At 42.9% G+C, this 20,114-nt stretch overlaps 1 protein-coding gene across 1 annotated transcript in view; it reads left to right on the forward strand.

Moving 5' to 3' along the window:
- The first annotated feature begins 8,789 nt into the window (after positions 1 to 8,789).
- Positions 8,790 to 20,114, forward strand: part of FHL1 (four and a half LIM domains 1) — a 73,303-nt gene continuing 61,978 nt past the window's right edge. Inside the window, exon 1 of the mRNA XM_066357399.1 lies at positions 8,790 to 8,929. The gene's annotated coding sequence lies outside the window, so the exon portion shown is untranslated. The remainder of the gene's footprint in view (positions 8,930 to 20,114) is intronic.

Here is a 20,114-nt window from a genome sequence, read left to right on the forward strand (position 1 = left end):
TGGTTTGAACGATGGCTTGAGGAAGGGGTCACTCGTTCTGCTTAGGCCCCCCACTCCCCCTTCAAGGCACATGTGAGAAAGCAATCAATGAACAACTACAGTGTCAGAACAAAGAATTGATGCTTCTCATCTCATCCTTTCTGTCTGTCTGTCCCTATCTGTCCCTCTCTCTGTCTCTGTCACACACACAAAAATAATCAATTTAACTATGGTCAAAAATAAATAAATAGTTGATGGTGGACATGTAAAGGCTATTGTATTCATATTCAACTGTACAGAGTCAAAAAAGTGATGTAATCATTTTATTTTAAAATGTCAGCCCTGGCCGTTTGGCTTAGTGGTAGAGCATTGACCTGGCATGTGGATTTGCCAGGTTTAGATTCTGGCCAAGACACAATGGAGAACTGACCATCTGCTTCTCCTCCCCTCTCCCTGTCTCTCTCTCTTCTCCTCCAACAGCCACGGCTGGATTGATTTGAATACATTGGCCCCAGGCACTGAGGATGGCTCCTTAGAGCCTCTGCCTCGGGCACTAAAAATAGCTCAGTTGTAAGCATGAGCCACAGACGGGCAGAGCATCGGCTCCAGACTGGGGTGGTTGGATGCATCCCAGTCAGGGCACATGTGGGAGTTTGTCTCTCTATCTCTCCTCCTCTCACCTAAAATAAAAAATACAAATAAAAAAAATGTTAGTATTTATTGTATATGAAAAATAAGTTCTTTTATGACTATTTAATCATGGGATGAAAATGCTTAGTTATCAACTTATAATATGTGAAAGGGAAAACCGGTTTTCAAAATTTATTTTAGAGATCATGTGATCAAACACTTTTTTGGGTTTTTTTAATCTTTTACAAAAACTTTTTCCTCCCTTTTTACTATAGTCGCCAGCAAAAAGTTTGAAGACACTTGAGTTTATAATTCATCCTGGGTCACATAACCAATAAGTGGCCAAGCTCAAACTTGACCCATGTCTGCAGAATTCCAAAGCCCATGGTCCTTTGAAAATGCCCAGGGGAGACAAAGGATTCTATGATTCATATTTGGTTTCAAGGGTGCTTTAAATTCTGTTGAAATCTAAAATTCTTCTCCTCATGCCTGTTTTCTTACTCAAATAGGAATAAAAGAAGATCAGATCTGAGATCTTACCATCTGAATTTAGTCATCCTGAAAGAAATTAAACAAATTTATTTTTGCTTCTTAGTGCTGAAAACATTATCAGAATGTAACACACAAGTTCACAATTTGGGCGGGCTCTTTCCTTTTATATGTTTTGCTTATTCTGCAACATAGTCCCTCACATATTTTCAATGGAACAATGTGTTCCCATGACCCGCATAAGTTGAGTGCAAATCCAAGGAGACGAAATGTTAAGAGGCAGGAAGGACTGACCTTCGTGTACCAGGCGTCCCCAAACTACAGCCCACAGGCCATATGTGGCCCCCTGAGGCCATTTATCCAGCCCCCCCCCCGCACTTCCAGACGGGGCACCTCTTTCATTGGTGGTCAGTGAGAGGAGCATTGTATGTGGCGGCCCTCCAACGGTCTGAGGGACAGTGAACTGGCCCCCTGTGTAAAACGTTTGGGGACCCCTGGTGGTCCGACCAAGCCCAAGCAATGTGGGACCTAACAGGAGAACATCATGAATATCTGAAGAAGGGAGGAAGGGTGGGAAGAAGTGGAGCAGGTGAGAAAGAAAATGGGAGGGGAAAGGAGGGGAAAGGAAAGATGGAGAATGAAAGGGGGGAGGAAGAAAGGGGTCTTGTGAGAAATGACCCACAACTAAAACTGATTGAGTGCCAGAGGATGGCCAGAAGGTTCCCTGACAGAAGGGCTTTCATCTGGAGGCTTCCAGCTTGGGTGCCTTTTGGCCACTTTGGGTTGCAGGTTGGGCTGATATTCTATTTGAGGAGTCTTTCTGGAACTAATTGTTCTCAGGGTCAGGGTGGAGCAGATCAGCTTCTTCTTTTCCCAACAAGTGTGAAGGATCACTTCTATTACCATCTAGCAAGATCAAACTTCAGGGCTTCTGAAGGCTTGAAATGGGAAAAGGAAGTGTCTAGGTCCCTGGCACCAGGAAGAGAGAACACAACTTTGCAAGGGCTTATACTCTCTCCTATAGGAGGCCAGTGCCCAGTTCATGAACCCCAGGGGTGGGGGTGGGGGAATAGGAGTTATCAGACTGGATTTGCTTGATTCGTACATACACAGTTGTACATACACAGCCGACTGCCCCCTACTCCATCCCCTGATCCCCATGTACCTTCATAGTCTTTACAGAGGAGAGCACCCTTCAGAAAGTGGAGAGCCCATCTTCCGCATCCAATCCAGCTCCCATTTCAGGTCACCTAGGCAGGGACTCCTTCCTTAAGTCTTTCTCTCTCATCAGCAATCCCGCCCTACTGATTTATTCATTGTAAGTCCAGTAGCTGTGGCCACCATCACAGCCGCCTGGCCCGTGCAGGTTCTCATTGAATTTGGACAGACGGTAATGAAACAATAGAGCCAAGAACTTGTGGGCCATCTTTTATTCTAGACTGGTACCAGCCAATGAGTAAAAAACAAACGCACGGGCCACCAAAACCCACCCACATGTTCTCCTGTTCTGCAACCAGGAGAATCTGTTTTTTCCTAGGATCAAAGGCTTTCACCTCACCAGTTCAGCAGAGCTTACAAAGTCCCTCACCTCTGTTCCCCTTCAGCTCCCCACCATCTTGCTTGCCCCTCTCCCTGCAACAATGTGGTCTTCTCTCAAAATGGCCTCCTAGCTCCTCCTTTTAAAACTTTTCAATGCAAAAGTCCCTCCTCCAGCACACAGTAGCATAACCAAGTCCCTTCCCAAACATGAAGGTAATCAACGGCCTCATGTGGGCAGCGCCATTTTTAACAATAAAAGTGAGCAAAACCAAATAACACAAATTTTACAAACTTATTTGCTCAACATTCCTAAACACACTCTCATCTTTTAAATTCAAAAAGGAGAAAGAGGACTTATTTTGTCCCTACTTGTCCCTCCTATTCTACCCTACTTCTGCTCCCCTTTATAGTGAAAGGTCTCAAAACAAATGTCTACACTATACTGTGTCTACTCCAACTGCAATTTCCTCTTCAAACCTATTCCATCACTTCCTACATAGGCACCATCTTAAACTAAACCACCATCAGTTTTGACAGGACTTCTGGGAAAGTTTTCTAACTAGTAAGGAAGGAGAAGTCAGGCTCCCTACCCCTCGTCCCTGAGGAGGAACAAACAAGAGGAACTCAAGGGAAGGTAGCCTGCAGGGGTAGCTGAGTCAACCAGTTATGGATAACTATTTCCTATAGTTCAGGGGTAGTCAACCTTTTTATACCTACCGCCCACTTTTGTATCTCTGTTAGTAATAAAATTTTCTAACCATCCACTGGTTCCACAGTCATGGTGATTTATAAAGTAGGGAAGTAACTTTACTTTATAAAATTTATAAAGCAGAGTTACAGCAAGTTAAAGCATATAATAATAATTACTTACCAAGTACTTTATGTCTGATTTTCACTAAGTTTAGCAGAATAAATCTTTATAAAACAACTTACTATAGTTAAATCTGTCTTTTTATTTATACTTTGGTTGCTCTGCTACCGCCCAGCATGAAAGCTGGAATGCCCAGTAGTGAATGGTAGGGACCAGGTTGACTACCACTGCTATAGTTCTCTGAAAGGGTGCCTGGGACCAGTTGCTACACAGAGTACAGAAGATAGAAGTTATCTGAAAACCCCTTCCCCTTTTCCTTTCTTAAAAGCTTTTAAGAAACAATGTTTACATGCCTTAATTTAAAAATGCCAACGCTTATCCTCTGAACCCACCTAAACTCACCCTCCCATCCTGAAGTCATGAGAGTGATGTATATCATGAAAACATGTATTCTGCAAAAGGTATATAACCTGTAAGAAAATCAACTTCGGAGAGAATGTGTCTTTGGAGCTACTAGTCCAGTGTGCTTCACCAGCTTTTAATAAATTCTCTTTTCCTCTAATAAAGTTGTCTGACTGTCTATTCTCCATTGGGTTGCTTCCTGCTACACTAGTCTCTTTGATTCTCAATTCCTCTGAACCTTTCTCTACATGATAATCAATGTGGTTTTGAAAAATGTAAGTCAGACCTGGAATACTATTCAGCAATAAAAAAAAGCTGAGTGTAAAAAGCCAATCCCTAAAGGTTACATACTATATGATTCATTTATACAACATTCTTGAAATGACAAAACTGTAGAAATAGAGGATGTAAGGGCAGTGGCTGCTGCCATGGCCATACAAATGCAAGTTCCCATTGGATTCCAGTAGAAGGTAAAGGAACAGTGGGGCCAGAAAATGATGGGCCATTCTGTTTGTTACAGTCTCCTAAGGGCAGATGAGCAAACAGGCAGGAAAGACTGCTTCCCCAGACTCAGACCCCCACCAGCCTCAGCAGGGCACCCAAGCCCCTCAGCACTGTCTGCCTCTCTCTGCACTCTAGCCAAAATGGGCTGAGGGGAAAGACTGTCCAGCAAACAAGAGCAAACAAGAGCCCCTCCCCTCAGCAGCAGGCAATCTGCAATTTGCAATCTGCTGCCCTGAAGGCAAGCACCCACAGCCTTCCACAGACTATACACACATGGGGCTGCCCCAACCTGCCCCAACACAAGCAAGTAAACGTAAAACAAAAGAAAACATGTGTTTACCCAACAAGAGATAAATTAATGGTTACCAATGGCAAGGGCCTGGGGGGACTGGGGAAGTGGTTGTGGCTATAAAAGAGCAACAGGATGGATTCTTGTAATGATCAAACTATTTTATATCTTGACTGTGGTGGTGGATACATGAGCCTACACGTGATAAAACTGTATAGAATTAAATCTACACATGTTGGGTAAACAAATGTTTTTAGGTATGCTCATCTGTACTGGGGCAGTGCCCTGTGTGTATAGTCTGTGGAAGGCTGCGGGTGCTTGCCCTCAGGGAGGCAGATTGCAAATTGAGGACTGCCTTCAGCCATGGGGAGAGGGGACTGTTTGCTATTGTTTGCTGGAGAAGGTTCTCCCCCAGCCTGTTTTGCTCAACAGTGGAGAAAGAGAGAGAAAGAGAGAGAGAAAGAGAGAAAGCGAGAGCGAGAGCGAGAGAGAGAGTGCTGAGGGGTTTGGGAGCCCTGGGATTTCAGTCCTGCTTATTTGGCTGGGGACTGCTGAGGCTGGTGGGGGACCTAGGATTCCAGAGGGAGAGTCTGGAGAAAAAATTAAGGTTTTGGGAGCCCTGAGTGAGAGGGAAGCAGTCTTCCCAGCCTGTTTGCTCGTCAGTCCACCGCCATTAGGAAACTTTAATAAGTAAAATGGCCCAGCCTCTTCTAGCTCCACTGTTCCTTTACCATCTGCTTGAATTCAATGCAAATCTGCATGGTCACTGGCCATACATCTGGTGTAGCCAGCAGAATTTAGATCAGATTGGTATGGAGCCGCAGCCACCCTTGAGGGGTGGGGTAGGGGAGTGGCCGTTGCTCCCCAGTGTATGGTTCCCCATGGCACTTCTTTTGGGGACCATGGGCTGGCTGTTTCTCACAGCCCTGTGAGAGGCTACCCAAAATCATAAGCTTCAGCATGACCTGCACACACAGTAGCAGCAATGGCTTGAACTGGAGAAGGAGGACGACTGGGTTTGAGAGCTGCAGATGCAGGCTGAGCACCAATGGTACCTGGAACTGAAAAGATCTCTGAAGAAGAACTCTCAAACAAGTTCTCAAGTTGCAGTTCCTCCTGGAAGTTGAACATTGGCAACGGCAGTTGTTGGAGGCACAACGGTGGATTCAGCTTCAGGCTGAGAGGCAGCAGCCACAGGAGCTAAAGATGGAGTTGTGCCAGCAGAGGGGCTCTGAGTTGGCAGGAGCAGGCATTTCCCACTCCTCTTCTGAGGATGAGGAGGCTTGGGTAGAAGCTGCCATCCACACACTCAGAGCCCGGCCAGTGGTTGTCCAGAAGATAAAAACCTAGCAGCAAAGAGTTCCTACTGAGCCCCTGGTAGGCTTGCTGCAATTGTGGGGCACAGGGGTGGATGGCATCATGCTCTCCAGAGCAGAGATGGAAAGGCTGACCATTGTTGGCATGTGCTACTCCTTCGGGCAGTGTCTTCAGAGTTGCCATGAAGGCGGGAATGAAGGGGGAGGCCTGAGGCCCTTTGTAAACCTAATTGCTTATAATGGACCTTTACCTTGGTGATTTGCACAGACAGCTGGGCTGTCTATCGTGAACTGACTCTTGGACTGCAACCAGAGGGGGACACTGGCTCCCTTGTTGGATGGACATGCTGCTTTTGGACAGTAGGAGAGGCCCTGATGGGGGGCCTAGGTCTGGTGGAGGCCCTCCTGCACTGGGAAGCTTTTCATCCAGTGGAGAGCTGCACCAAGGACACTTTAAGGTTTCCATAGACACAGCCTTGAGGCCCTCCCACCTACGGTGGAGTAGAGGGCTAGAGATGAGCCTCCAGTTTGCACCTTAGGCAGAGTGCTTGCTAAGGGAGACATTGTGAAAAGCACCTTTGTAATTGTTGCAATTGTATAACTTATGCTGTTGCTATGGGGTTTTTTTATATAATGTACACTCATTCCTGGCACAGCGATACCTGTGGTTTAGATTGTGAAGTGAGCAAAAGGGGTGGAATGTTGGGTAAACAAATGTTTTTAGGTTTGCTCGCTTGTATTGGGGCACTGCCATGAGTGTCTAGTCTATGCTGATTGCCTGCTGCCATGGGGAGGGGTGATTGTTTGCTACTGTTTGCTGGAGAATGTCCCCCCCCCCCAACCTGTTTTGTGCAAAGAGAGAGAGAAAGTGCTGAGGGGCTTGGGAGCCCTGGGATTTCAGCCCTGCCTATTTGGCTGGGGACTGCTGAGGCTAGTGGGGGGCCTAAGAGTTTAGAGCAAGAGCCTGGAGAATGAGTCAGGACTTTGGGAGCCCTAAGTGAGAGAAAAGCAGTCTTCCCTGCCTGTTTGTTCATCTGCCATTACGAGACTTTAATTACAGAATGGTCCACCATCCTCTGACTTCACTGTTCCTTTACCATCTGCCTGAATCCACTGAGAACCTGTATCTTCATGGCCACGACGGCAATGGCCACTGGCCCTACAACACACATACACACAAGTACAGTACAAGTAAATGTTGGGTAATCTGAACAAGATTGATAGTTTGTACATCAACATTCAGGTTGTGATCTTATATTCAAGTTATGCATTGGGGGAAAATAAGTCAGGGGTACCTGGGATCTCTATTTTACGTCTTACAAATGTCCCTGGGGTAAAGCCATTCATTCATTCAGTGGCCTCTTATTTTTTGGAATAAAATGGTTGGCCCATTGACTAGAATGGCCATAGTTCATGAACTCATGGTCCCTGCCAACCTGTCTAACCTTTTATTTGTTTTTAATTTTTTAAATTTATTTTTCTTAGGTGAGAGGAGGGGAGATAGTGAGGCAGATTCCCACATGTACCTCAACCGGGATCCACCCAGGCAACCCCCAGTCTGGGACCCCCAGTATCCATCTATTTTTAGCGCCTGAGGCTGATGTCCTCCAATGGAACTATCCTCATTGTCAGGGGCCACAGTTGAACCAATTTAGCCACTGGCTGTGGGAGGGGAAGAGGGAAAGAAGAGGAAGAGGGAGAGGGGGAGAAGCATATGGTTGCTTCTCCTGTGTGCCCTGACCAAGAATCAACAGGGGAAGTCCATATGGCAGGCTGATGCTCTATCCACTGAGCAATCAGCCAGGGATGTCCAAATTTTTATGATCTCACCAGTCTTCTGGTGCCCATCATAATCATCACCTTAGATCCAAGCCATCAAGATTTGCCCCCTCTTTCTGGCTTTCATGCATCTGTTCTCTATTTCTGAAAGGCTTTGCCCTGGCTGTTCTTATAGTTGCTCCTTTCATAACTTTCAGGGCTCAAATGCCAGATCCTCCTTCTAACCACACAATTTGCATCCTCTTTGTTCCTGCAGTTCTTATCCCAGGTTTGATTATTTTCCTAACTTTGTTTTTATTATCCGTCTGCCCTACTAGATCGCAAGCTCCCTAGGCAGGTTGGAGAGTGTTCTGTAGGACTTCGCGCTGTCTCCCAGCGCCTGACACCGTGCTTGGCACAGAAAGAGGCTCAGCTCAGTAAACTTAATGTTGAGTGAATGAACGAGGAGCCACATGCCATCAGTGTTTTTCTAAGTGATGTAAAGCCCTCTGGATGATGGCTTCGGACTTATGGATAGGGCTCTTTTCGCTTTCTCTTTTGCTTGCTGGGAAGGGTCGAGGGTGGGTCCCTTGGCGCCACTCCAAACCACAGGTTGTGCAGTCGCGGGCGAAATGCGGTAGGTTCCGGACCGAGGCCTCTTTGAACGGGGTACGCAAGTTAGCAGAGACCCCTCGAGAGGCCACCTTCGCTCGACTCTCCGTTACGAGGTTGCCTGCAGTGACTCGTGACGCCCCACCGAGCTCGAAGGCTGCGGCGCCAGGGAGGAGGGACCAGGAGCCCCTAGCCCGCCCTCCTCCCCAGGCCAGGGCCGGCTCCGCGGGGAAGCGATCGCTGCCACCGGCCGTCAGCCACCGTCTCCGCGCGCCCAGGCCTTGCAGGCAGCGCCGCCGCTCCCGCCTCCCAGCGGACTGGCCCCACGACCCCGCCCCACTCCGCAGCACCCACGGGCAGAGCCCCGCCCCGGGCCAGCCGCGCCCGCCCTAGCGCGCACTCCCTCCCCTTCCCTCTCCTCCCCTCGGCTCCCCGCCCCCTCCGCGCCCCTCCCGTCGCGTCCCTCCCGCGCCCTACATCTCGCGCCCGCCGAGGGGGCTCTGTCTGCAGCCGGAGCCGCCAGCGCCGCCACCGCGCCTCGGTCTGGGCGCAGGTAGCGGCCGCCGCCGGGACAGCCGCGCGGCCGAGCATCCCCAGGCAGTAAGCCCGCGTTCTGTCCGCGTGTGCATGCGTGCGTGTGTGCCTCCTGCCCAGCGGCCCGCGTCCCCGGGGAGCCTCCGTGGCTGCCGTCGCTCGGGGCTGCTGGGCCTTCAGGGGCCGGCTAGCTGCGGCCTCTCCCCCGCCGCCGGGGGCTGGGGACCAGGGGCGCCTCCAGCGGGGTCCCCTCCTGTGCTTGCTTTGGCCTCCCCTGGGCTCTCGCCGAGGTGGTGGAGGGTGATGGGCGGTACGGATGGAGAGTGGCTGGGGAGGGAGCAGGAGCGAGAGGGTGCTCTCCACATTCTCTGCGGAATGGTGGGGAGGTGGGAGGGCAGGGGGCTCTGGGTTTTCTCGCCCAGGGGGTCGGGCGGGGTGAGAGCGCCTCTCGGTTTTCTCCAGAAGGATAGCCAGCAGGGTTTGCGGGAGCAGATGAATATGAAATGGGGGCTTCCCTTGGCTTTCTTGTCCAGGATTAGGGAGGGAGTGACCGGGGACCTGTCTTCATTCTCTCAACGAGGATGGTGGCGGTGGGGATGCGTGGGAGCCGGGGTTGTCTCCTCAGGGGACGCTTGGGGTGTTGGGGGGGGGCGCTCTGCTTCTAAGGGGATGACAGGGTGTTGGCAAGTGGGGGTGGGGAGACTGGTGGATTTCAGCTCGGGCGTAGAACCCAGGGAAGCGAGAGGACGGTTCTATCACGTTGGTTACGCCTTAGAAGGTGGATTTTCGAAACTGTAGGGTGTGACCTTTCCGTCTCAAAAAGATTGAAATCCCTGCAAGGTGTCATCTGTTCTAGGCTTTGGGAGAGCGCTTTCTGCTTTCGAAGTTTCTATTTCCCTTCCATTCTTCGTGGCCCCCTCTCATCGTCCAGGACTAGGTAGACTTGGAAATCAGCAAGGGAAGACTGTGTGGTGGTTTGGGTTCAGTGCTGTATTATTTTCTGCATTTGAGACTGTGAGTTTCACAAGTTTGTTTTGATTTTGCCCTTTACAATAAAAACCGTAACAGGGAGACCCCTTGGGAAAAGAAGAGAATACGGTTTTTTAGGGGACTCCAGATTATTTGTTTTTTTAATTTCCTGAACGGCAAGAGATCCGTTGTTGTAGCATTTTGCTTAGCTTTCAGAAGAGGTAGAAATCAAATAAACGTCCTATGTCTTTGCTGGAAGTCCTCTATATTTATTTAAATTATTCCATCGGATTATCTGAACCCCCTTTGATTTGACTTTGGAATAGATCCAGTTTTTCTAATTGGAGGCATCATTTTGTAATTGCCAGTAATCCTCCCATGGGTTATCAAATGTATGGTAAGCTTATAAAGCAGTAGGAATAATTTTTCTGTTATCTTGATTAAGACAGTTTACTGTAAGTTTTATGTTGTTCCTTGGGAATGTGAATATTTGCAGAATAGCATAAATTTAAATTATGAGTCCCTTGGAATTTTGCAAAGCTTTTCCTTCTCCAGCTCATGTTTCCCGGGAACAGTAACCTCCCTATTCTTTACACTGAAGAAGCAAGGGCTTCTGGGATGGGAGCTTTGCCTTTGGAAACTCATGCTCTTATATGCTTAAGAAGAATACGTATTAAAGAGACTAAGGCCTTTCATGTGGTGAAGCTATATACTGCTTTTCTATTTTGGTTACATAAGGTTCCAATCTAGTCTTTACCTTCAGTCTTTAAAAATGCTTATTTAATGTTTTTAAGGGCAAAAATAATCTTTATGCAACAGGAAATTGGTCAGATAGGCCATTATTTGTACAAACCACCTCCCAATAATTACATAGTCTAATACTACCACACTGGTTCTGTAGTCATATTTTGTTTTTTGGAATTCTAAGCTACCATTCCCATATTGAGTTTTTGGAGAAGGAACGTTCTTTTTGTTTGTTTTTGTTTTGTTTTGTTTTTAACCAAGTCTAGATTTTTTAGTGAAATGTTAAAAAAATGTGTAAGATTTAAATTGGTAGAAATTTCTCTTGTATGCTACAAATGTATTAGAGCTAATTTAACAAGTATCAAACTAATGAACCACGGAAATAAGATAATTATTTGTTTACTGGAAATGTTTAAGTGGTAATAGGGATTTGGGTCTCAAAGATTAAGGAAAATACATTTAAATAAACACCATTATGTGCACCATTTCTAATGTTAATGTGATATGCATTCTATGCATAGGCAACAATCTGAAAATCGTACAGTTGACCCTTGAACAACAGGTTTGAACTTCAAAGGTCCTCTTATATGGTGATTTTTTTTTCAATAAATACATGTACTGTTTTTGGTTTGATCTTGGGAGTAAGCTGATATGGAGGGCCAACTGTATGCATTGATCTACACCATTTTATACAAGTGATTTAAACATGCATGGAATTGAGTACCTTTGGGGGTCCTGAAGCCAATCCCCCTACAAGATACACAGGAACAGCCTTTGAAGGGTCAAAAGTTATACACGGATTTTTTGCCTGCGCGATTTGTCTGATTTTTTCCCTCTCTTTTGAAAAGGATGCTGAAAGAGGTAAAGTCTTTTACAGGGAGAAGCAGTTGATGGGTGCTGGGCCTCAAGTTTTTTTAGACAAAATTGCAAATGGAGTTGGACTGAAGGACAAAAAAAATGACATTCAGAAATTAACAAATATACGATCAAATATCTTTCTAATAGTCTTGAAGGTTTTGCTAACATTAATTTGAAAAATAATTTGTAAATTAAGATTTTATGTAAGAAATGGACCCATCCCCCTAAAGTTCTGACATTTAAAAGAACAACAGTTTGTTGAAGACCTAGAAGCCAGCCTGTGACTGATCCCTGCTTTCCTGTTCTCTGCTTCCGGGTTCCCTTCTTTCCCCGGACCCCTCCCTTTTCCCCCTCTGGTGCCAGAAACATGGCTTTTATAACCTTATGGGAGTTGAACAAATGTTGGCACTTGCTTCAGTTTATCTCTTTGGCTGCTTTCCCCAACGTTTGCCTACAATTTTTTTTTTTTTTTTTTTTTTTTTTTTGTTAATTGAACGTTCCAATTGTTGGGATTCAGGGTAGAAGGGAGTTGACTGTAATGATTTTCTTTTAAAAGAGCTTTTTTTCTTTTTTCCAGCTCCTGTTGGATGAGAGAAAAGAAAGTTTCTTTTCTTTCTATTTTTTTTTCTTTTTTGCCAGTGGAGTACTTAATTAAGCAGAGTACATGATCATGCATTTATTCACCAAACATTTATTGAGTAACTGCCTCTGTCAGAGGTCCTGTGCTAGGTGCAGGGGTACACAGTGAATAAAAAACTGCTTCTGCCTTCTGGTGCAATTATTAAATGAAAGATAGATAGTGAATTTGTTGTGACTGATAAAGAGTTGTCCAGAGTCTATTGGACAATAACATAGCACTTTATATGCATTAAACATGCTTTAGTCATGCAAACAGTAGACTTATTTCTTTCCAGAGAATTGTTCATTGCATAAATTTTATCTCATCTCCTCAACTAAGACATACTTTTATTTTTTATTTTTTATTTTTTTTATAAATTTTTATTAATGTTAATGGGATGACATTAATAATTCAGGGTACATATATTCAAAGAAAACATGTCTAGGTTATCTTGTCATTAAATTATGTTGCATACCCCTTGCCCAGAGTCAGATTGTCCTCCGTCACCCTCTATCTAGTTTTCTCTGTGCCCCTCCCCCTCCCCCTAACTCTCTCCCTCCCTCCCTTCTGCGTCCTCCCTCCCCCCACCCCTGGTAACCACCACACTCTTGTCCATGTCTCTTAGTCTCGTTTTTATGTTCCACCAATGTATGGAATCATGTAGTTCTTGTTTTTTTCTGATTTACTTATTTCACTCCGTATAATGTTATCAAGATCCCACCATTTTGCTGTAAATGATCTGATGTCATCATTTCTTATGGCTGAGTAGTATTCCATAGTGTATATGTGCCACATCTTCTTTATCCAGTCTTCTATTGAAAGGGTTTTTTGGTTGTTTCCATGTCTTGGCCACTGTGAACAGTGCTGCAATGAACATGGGGCTACATGTGTCTTTACGTATCAATGATTCTGAGGTTTTGGGGTATATACCCAGTAGAAGGATTGCTGGGTCATAAGGTAGTTCTATTTGCAGTTTTTTGAGAAACCACCATACTTTCCTCCATAATGGTTGTACTACTTTACATTCCCACCAACAGTGTATGAGGGTTCCTTTTTCTCCACAGCCTCTCCAACATTTGCTATTACCCGTCTTGTTGATAATAGCTAATCTAACAGGGGTGAGGTGGTATCTCATTGTAGTTTTGATTTGCATTTCTCTAATAACTAATGAAGCTGAGCATCTTTTCATATATCTGTTGGCCATTTGTATTTCTTCCTGGGAGAAGTGTCTGTTCATGTCCTCTTCCCATTTTTTTATTGGATTGTTTGTTTGTTTGTTGTTGAGTTTTATGAGTTCTTTGTAAATTTTGGATATTAGGCCCTTATCTGAGCTGTTGTTTGAAAATATCAGTTCCCATTTAGTTGGCTGTCTGTTTATTTTGATATCAGTTTCTCTTGCTGAGCAAAAACTTTTTATTCTGATGTAGTCCCATTCATTTATCTTTGCCTTCACTTCTCTTGCCATTGGAGTCAAGTTCATAAAATGTTCTTTAAAACCCAGGTCCATGAGTTGAGTACCTATGTCTTCTTCTATGTACTTTATTGTTTCAGATCTTATATTTAGGTCTTTGATCCATTTTGAATTAATTTTAGTACACGGGGACAGGCTGTAGTCGAGTTTCATTCTTTTGCATGTGGCTTTCCAGTTTTCCCAACACCATTTGTTGAAGAGGCTTTCTTTTCTCCATTTTGTGTTGTTGGCCCCTTTATCAAAGATTATTTGACCATATATATGTGGTTTTATTTCTGGGCTTTCTATTCTGTTCCATTGGTCTGAGTGTCTATTTTTCTGCCAATACCATGCAGTTTTGATTATTGTGGCCCTATAAAATAGTTTAAAGTCAGGTATTGTAATGCCCCCAGCTTCATTCTTTTTCCTTAGGATTGCTTTGGCTATTCTGGATTTTTTATAGTTCCATATAAATCTTATGATTTTTTGTTCCATTTCTTTAAAAAATGTCATAGGAATTTTGATGGGAATTGCATTAAATTTATATATTACTTTGGGTAATATGGCCATTTTAATTATATTTATTCTTCCTATCCAAGAACAAGGAATATTTTTCCATCTCATTGTGTCTTTTTCTATTTCTCTTAGCAATGCCTTGTAGATTTCTTTATATAGGTCCTTTACATTCTTTGTTATGTTTATTCCTAGGTATTTTATTTTTTTGGTTGCAATCGTGAAGGGGATTATTTTTTTGAGTTCGTTTTCTAATATTTCATTGTTGGCATATAGAAAGGCTATGGACTTTTGTATGTTAATTTTGTATCCTGCGACCTTACTGTATTGGTTTATTGTTTCTAGTAATCTTTTTGTGGAGTCCTTTGGGTTTTCGATGTATAGGATCATATCATCAGCAAAAGGTGATACCTTTACTTCTTCTTTTCCGATATGGATGCCTTTTATTTCTTTGTCTTGTCTGATTGCTCTGGCCAGAACTTCTAGCACCACGTTAAATAAGAGTGGAGAGAGTGGACACCCCTGTCGTGTTCCTGATTTAAGGTAGAAAGTCCTCAGTTTTACGCCATTTAAAATGATGTTGGCTGATGGTTTATCATATATGGCCGTTATCATGTTGAGATATTTTCCTTCTATACCCATTTTGTTGAGAGTCTTAAACGTAAAATTGTGATGTATTTTATCGAAAGCCTTTTCTGCATCTATTGATAAGATCATGTGGTTTTTGTTCTTTGTTTTGTTGATATGGTGTATTACGTTAACTGTTTTACGTATATTGAACCATCCTTGAGATTCTGGGATGAATCCCACTTGATCATGATGTATTATTTTTTTAATAAGTTGTTGTATTCGATTTGCCAGTATTTTGTTTAGTATTTTAGCATCTGTATTCATTAGAGATATTGGTCTGTAGTTTTCTTTTTTTGTGCCATCCTTGCTAGGTTTTGGTATGACGGTTATGTGTTTGGAAGTATTGCTTCTTCTTCAATTTTTTGGAAGACTTTGAGTAGAATAGGAACCAAGTCTTCTTTGAATGTTTGATAGAATTCACTAGTATAACCATCTGGGCCTGGACTTTTATTTTTGGGGAGGTTTTTAATAGTTTTTTCTATTTCCTCCCTGCTGATTGGTCTGTTTAGGCTTTCTGCTTCTTCATGACTCAGTTTAGGAAGGTTGTATTGTTCTAGGAATTTATCCATTTCTTCTAGATTGTTGTATTTGGAGGCATATAGTTTTTCATAGTATTCTACAATAATTCTTTGTATATCTATGATGTCTGTGGTGATCTCTCCTCTTTCATTTTGGATTTTATTTATTTGAGTCCTGTGTCTTTTTTCCTTGGTGAGTCTTGCCAAGGGTTTGTCGATTTTGTTGATCTTTTCAAAGAACCAGCTCCTTGTTTTATTGATTTTTTCTATAGTTTTTCTGTTCTCTATTTCGTTTATTTCTGCTCTGATTTTTATTATCTCCTTTCTTCGGCTGGTTTTGGGTTGTCTTTGTTCTTCTTTTTCTAGTTCCTTAAGGTGTGAAGTTAAGTGGTTTACTTCGGCTCTCTCTTGTTTGTTCATATAGGCCTGAAGTGATATGAACTTTCCTCTTATTACTACTTTTGCTGCATCCCAGAGATTCTGTTGTGTCGTATTTTCATTTTCATTTGTCTGTATATATCTTTTGATCTCTGCGCTTATTTCTTCTTTGACCCATTCATTTTTTAGAAGTATGTTGTTTAGTTTCCACAATTTTGTGGGTTTTTCCCCCTCTTTTTTACAGTTGAATTCTACTTTCAAGGCTTTATGATCAGAGAATATGCTTGGCACAGTTTCAATTTTTCTAAATTTGTTGATATTGTCTTTGTGGCCCAACATATGGTCAATTCTAGAGAATGTTCCATGTACACTAGAGAAAAATGTATACTCTGTCGCTTTGGGATGAAGTGTCCTGTAGATGTCTATCATATCCAGGTGTTCTAGTATTTCATTTAAGGCCACTATATCTTTATTGATTCTCTGTTTGGATGACCGATCTAGAGCCGTCATCGGTGTATTGAGGTCTCCAAGTATGATTGTATTTTTGTCAGTTTTTGTTTTAAGGTCAATAAGTAGCTGTCTTATATATTTTGGTGCTCCTTGGTTTGGTGCATATATATTAAGGATTGTTATGTCTTCTTGATTCAGTGTCCCCTTAATCATTATGAAATGACCATTTTTGTCTCTGAGTACTTTTTCTGTCTTGTAGTCAGCATTATTAGATATGAGTATTGCTACACCTGCTTTTTTGGGGGGTGTTGTTTGCTTGGAGTATTGTTTTCCAGCTTTTCACTTTGAATTTGTTTTTATCCTTGTTGCTTAGATGAGTTTCTTGTAGGCAGCATATAGTTGGATTTTCTTTTGTAATCCATTCTGCTACTCTATGTCTTTTTATTGGTAAGTTTAATCCATTTACATTTAGTGTAATTATTGACACTTGTGGGTTCCCTATTGCCATTTTATAAATTGCTTTCTGTTAGTTTTGTATCTTGTTTGATTCTTCTCTTTTGTTTTTCTATCATTTGTTTTTGTTTGTTTGTATTCCATACTTCTTTCCTCTGTTGCTACCTTTTTTAAGTCAAGTGTTTTTGTGGTGGTTTTTTCATGGGTGGTTACCATTAAGTAATGAAAAGGGTACCTACCATATTCATTGTAGTACCCTTTCTTATGAGTATTACTGCGCTTCATCGTCCTTTGCTACTGTTAATCTTCATCCTTTCTCCCCGTTTTTTTCTTTTGTTGTCACAGTTTAAGTTTGGTTTTATTGTTTTCTTGGTGGAGCTGTTACTTGTGGTTATGTTTTCTTTTGTTCTTTGAATCTGGTTGGAAAACCCCCTTTAGTATTTCCTGGAGTGGGGGCTTTCTGATGATAAATTCTCTCATCTTTTCTGTATTTGTGAATATTTTTATATCTCCTTCGTACTTGAAGGATAGCTTTGATGGGTATAGTATTCTTGGCTGAAAGTTCCTCTCTTTCAGGGCTTTAAATATTGGGGTCCACTCTCTTCTAGCTTGTAGAGTTTCTGCTGAGAAATCTGATGATAATCTAATAGGCCTTCCTTTATATGTTGTATTCTTCTTTTCCCTGGCTGCCTTGAGAATTTTTTCTTTGTCACTGGTTTGTGTCATCTTCATTATGATGTGCCTTGGAGTGGGTTTGTTGTGGTTAAGAAAACTCGGTGTTCTGTTTGCTTCTTGAATTTGAGGCTTTAGTTCTTTCCACAGGCTTGGGAAGTTCTCGTCTATTATTTGTTTGAGTATATTCTCCATTCCATTTTCTTTCTCTTCTCCCTCTGATATACCTATTATTCTTATGTTATTCTTTCTGATGGAGTCAGACAATTCCTGTAGGGCTTTCTCGTTTTTTATTATTGAGTCTCTTTCTTCTTCTCTCTGTTGTGCCTCAAGTTGCTTGTCTTCTATTTCACTGATCCTATCTTCTATCTGGGCTGTTCTATTAGCTAAGCTTGTTACCTCGTTTTTCAGCTCTTGAATTGAGTTTTTCATTTGTTTGATTTGTTTTTATAGTTTCAATTTCCTTGGTAATATATTCTTTGTGATCGTTGAGTTGTTTTCTGATTTCCCTAAATTGCCTTTCTGTGTTTTCTTGTATATCTCTGAGTATTTTTAAGATTTCTATTTTAAATTCTCTGTCATTTGGCTCCAAGGCTTCCAATATGTTAAATCTTTTCTCCATAGATTTTTCCACATCTATTTGTGTTACCTCTCTGTCTTTTGTATCCATAATGTTCGATTTCCTTTTTCTTATTGGCATCTGAAGGTGGTCTTGATGATAGTGATAATTAGAATTAATAAAAAATAAAAAGGAAAAAAAAAGAAAAAAGGAAAACACTCCACAAAAAAAAAAGTAATAATTTATTATTTCCCCCTTTTTTCTTTCTTCTCTTCCCCTCCTCTCACCTCCTTAGGGAAATATCGTGATGACCTGTGAATTATATTATGCTAAATGGAACAAAAACTGCCTATAATGGAGGGCCTGATTTGGGGTGAAGAGTTCAAGGGGCAAAAAAGGGAGTAGGGACCTACTAAATACCAAAAAAAAGGAGAAAATCTTAGACAAGCATAAAATGATTTGCTTGTAAGTGATGGTCGACTAAGAGATATAATGAGAGGGATAAGAGGGAAACAGAAAAAAGGAGAGAAAAAACAATAATTAAAGAAGAAAAAAATAAAAATAAAAATAATAAGTACAAATCTGTTGTATTAAGTGGAGTGAAGACTAAATACAATGGAGACTTTGGGTTGGGAGGAATGCTAGTGAGTTAAAAAGCAATGTAAAAAGTGCCCAAAATGCCACAAAAGCAAACAAATAAAGGAAAATCAAGAACAAAAGCAGAAGAAAAAAAAGAACAACAAAAAAACAAACAAACAAAAAAAAAACTTGAGTCCCAAATTAAATATTTTGTTCGTGATTGAGGCTTAAATGGGAGGAAAAGTAAAAGGAGAAAAGAAGAAATGAATAGAAAGGAAAAAATAAGAATAAGAGAGAAACGAAGGAAGAAAAAAAGGAAAGGAAAAGAAAAACAAAAGGGGAGAGAGTGAGAGTTAAGGGTTTCGGAGTGTAACCCTAAAGGAGAGTTAGGATGAATAAAAGAAATAAAATGTAACACTCATGGGTAGTGTAATTCAAGAAAAGGGTAGCATAAGATGGGCAGAGAGTAAAAGGACCGAGGTGGAAGAAATAGAAATAATAATAAAGGCAATAAGATAGAAGAAAGAAACAACAACAACAAAGAATTAGTGGAACCAGTTATAAAGTCTGTGGATTTTTCTTGATTTTGAGAGGTTAACTTCTTCCTTTTTTCTTTTCTCTCCCTCTTCCTGGTCGGTGACTGTACTCCAGGTTCTGCCCCTGTGTCACTCTTAGGTAGGAATTTGCAGATGATGGGATTCTATGGCAATGTCATATAATTGGCTTTAGTCTCGCTGGTAGTCAAGGCTTGTTGGCATTTGCAGAGTCCAACAATGAGAGAGTTTGCTTTCCTGGAGTCTCTTTCCTAGTCTCCCCTTCCTGAATTAGCAGCCTGGTGATCCAGCTATGAGGCTGCCACTGCTTCTGTCTGGGGAGTAAGAGGCTCAAAGAGCTGGTAAATCCCCACTCTATCCTCACTCAGCGCAAGGCTCTGGGTAAGGCTCTGGCAGTCAGAGCCTCCAGCGTAATCAGGTGGGGCTGGGAGTCAATTGTTGTCAAGGTGACTGTTCAGCGCCTATCATTCAGTTGGACCACTCAACCCAGACTTTCCACACTTGGTAGCCTGTTTTGGCTGGGAAGAAGAAGCACTAGTCGCTGCTTGCTTTATGGATCTTAATATCTGCCAAGTCCCTCTTGTTAGGTATATCCCTGAGTATGGAGGCTCTGTCAATCAGAAGTTGCCCCCACCCCTTTAGCGAAAAGCACTGAAAAATATCACGCCTCTTGTCTTGGATCGCTGAACTGGGAGAGATCTTATCAATTAGAGCCCCGTGGGTGTGTAGATTTTGTGGGTTAAGCTAATTTCAGTGATTGGATCCGCAGCTGTGCTCCAGAAAGTATTTCAGGCTGCCTGCGCGCCCCTCCCCCCAACGCTTGATTGTTAGCTTGAATGGCTGGGTGAGGTGCCCCACCCACGGAGAGAATCTCCCGACTAGGAAAGACAGCCTTGGCGCCCCTCCCGGACTGCGGCTCGGGGCGCGCGCGCTCGGTTTCTCGGCACGCCAGTGGCCGGGGACTCTCTGGTCCATGGCACGGGGCGCGCGCGCGGTTTCTCAGGGCATGCAGCGGCCGCTGCCAGTGCCCAGGCTGCCGTTCCCTGAGTGTGGGCGGGCAGCTGCACGTGTGGGTTGACTCACCACAGGTGTACTCCCTCCTTGGCAACAGTCCTTTTGCTTTCAGTGTGTGTGTGGAACTCCGGAATGCTCCGAGGATAAATTTTTCTGTTTCTAGTTGATAAATTTGTTGAGATTTTGGGGAGATCTGTCGGACGCACTGCTCACGGCGCCATTTCCGTGACGTCACTCCTAAGACATACTTTTAATTTTGAGTAATAATTTGATTTTTAAGTCATCTTGAGG

Source organism: Saccopteryx leptura, chromosome X (assembly GCF_036850995.1).
Source record: "Saccopteryx leptura isolate mSacLep1 chromosome X, mSacLep1_pri_phased_curated, whole genome shotgun sequence".
In the NCBI taxonomy this organism is placed as follows: domain Eukaryota; kingdom Metazoa; phylum Chordata; class Mammalia; order Chiroptera; family Emballonuridae; genus Saccopteryx; species Saccopteryx leptura.